Raw genomic sequence first — 2,500 nt, 5'->3', positions numbered from 1 at the left:
ATCAATATCGTTACTATTATCATTATTATCATTATCATCATTACTTTCAATTTTCTATTTTCTTACTATATTTGTATATATATATATATATATATATATATATATATATATATATATATATATATATATATATATATATATATATATATGTATATATATACATATGTATGTATATATACCCATACATATATAGATATAGATAACACTTATGTATTCTATAATTCCTAATAATTTCTCCTGTAATCAATAACTCATCAAACATCCCGACCAACATTCTCTGAATCTTACAGCGTGAGAATTATACCCAATTCCCCTTCTTTTTCTTTCTTTCTTTCTTGAGGGGGGACTATTATCATTTCCTCTTGCTCTTCCCCCTTCTATACGAGTCTTCTGAAAATCCTCTAATATTCTTGAGCATCGGCAGGCAGAAAGTTTTGTGGGATTTTGGTAAAATAATTCCAGTTTGCATTCATGAGCGTAAAATATTCTTCGTTTTCCTCGTATGTTCTTAGAATACAGAGTATCTCAGCGCAATTTACGATGTCGGGGGGATGGAATATATTTATTTACCCTGTCCTTATATTTTCTCCCGGTTGTTTCTTTGTAAATTCACTGAAAGTTGTGAGGTGTGAGTTGACGGCCTTTTTTGTGGGTCTCATATGATATTGATAGATAGATAGATAGATAGAGAGATAGGTAGCGAGTTGAATAGAGACATGGACAGATATATTGACGCAGATGGATAGGTATGCAGACAGATTTATATATATATATATATATATATATATATATATATATATATATATGTGTGTGTGTGTGTGTGTGTGTGTGTGTGTGTGTGTGTGTGTGTGTGTGTGTGTGTGTGTGTGTGTGTGTGTGTGTGTGTGTGTGTGTGTGTGTGTACATCTATATGATAATATAATTCCATGTACCCATAAACATATACCTATACGAATATTCATAGAGAGAGGGGGGGGATGACGTGACCTGGACTGCTGGTGATTGAGTCATTGTCCGGTGCTATCAATAGCGGTAACTGGCCCGGGCTTGGACTGAATGGCTTGAGAAATGAGCGAACCGCCACGTTAATAACCCGGCCCGCCCGGAATGGAAACAGAATAGAGAGTACATTCAGGGAAACAAGTGACCCGAGTCCTTGCCATTGTACTTCCTCTCGTCCATCAAGCCTCATTCCATCTCCGCATTAGACAGAATTAATTTATATAAATCCTCTCTCCTTCAGCTTCCCTCGGCGTATTAAAAGAGATAAAGAATAAAGAGAGAGAGAGAGAGATAAAAGAAGCCATGCTCACTCTCTCTCCGAGTTGAATAATCTTACTGTAAGCGCGACGGGTACTTCCCTAATTGCTCCTGTTCTCTTTGTGATAACCGGATTTCAATCTCGATATGGAAGACGAGGGAGAGAAGGGGACCGGAAAGGAAAGTTGGGGAGGAGGGGGGACGGAAGGGGGGGGGGGTCGTTGGCGAGAAGCTGCTCGTTGGCTGTGACTTGACGAGGGACTGTTGACTGATCGTGTCAACTGGGTGCATATCTATTGTGATTTGTTTGTCTGTTTATGCCGGTAGCAGTCTCTTCATTTCTATCTGTGTAAGTATGGTTCTCCACCTGACTTACTCGCGAGCCTTGCTCGTTACATTTAAGGGCGATCTTCATCTCTTTTTAACACACAGCGCACTAAACAGACTCTAAGGTTGTCACGGAACACTCTTGATTTTATAACAATAAATCATAGTGAAATAAAACTCACTGAAGTTTTAACAGTACCTTCTCTCTCTCTCTCTCTCTCTCTCTCTCTCTCTCTCTCTCTCTCTCTCTCTCTCTCTCTCTCTCTCTCTCTCTCTCTCTCTTTATATATTTCTTTATATATCTCTTTGCACCCCTCTCTGGCTCTTTTTTTTTCTCGTTCTCTCTCTCTCTTCCTTCCCCTATCCCCCACACGCACGCACACAGAGATCCAAGGCGCAGTTCAGAATAGCTGGAAAGCGAAACTAGCTGTATTACTTTGGGTATTTCATAATTGATTCTCTCGCCTCCGAGATATTCCTCAAGAGAATCTGACTTACCTTCCTGACGCAATAATAGTATTCACTATTCTATTTGTATGTAATATGTTTTGTCTGAAGCTGGAACTCCCAGATGATCGCGGCGCAAGCCTTTGAACCATTTGCTGTTTGTCCCTGCTTTTAAATCGCTGTGTTAGAGTATATGTCCATCTGTGTAAAGGCGAAAGATCCACGTGTCCCTCTGTGTGTCTGCTCACTTCCCTCTTGCAACTTCGTATATCCCAACTATAATTATCCTTGTCCCTGTCTGTCTGTCTCCGTCTTTGCCTGCCACCTTCCTCTCTTATTTTCTCTTCTCTTTTCTCTGTCTCTCCCTCTTCTTCAAGATTTTATTTTAGCACTTGCGAGGCGATGACGAGCAGTTAGCTTCAGGACCTCGCTGGCTTGTGAATAACGCAGCGGCACTCGGGCAAAT

This window comes from Penaeus vannamei, unplaced genomic scaffold, assembly GCF_042767895.1.
Source record: "Penaeus vannamei isolate JL-2024 unplaced genomic scaffold, ASM4276789v1 unanchor878, whole genome shotgun sequence".
NCBI classification, from domain to species: domain Eukaryota; kingdom Metazoa; phylum Arthropoda; class Malacostraca; order Decapoda; family Penaeidae; genus Penaeus; species Penaeus vannamei.
Note: the sequence above shows the minus strand (reverse complement) of the source record.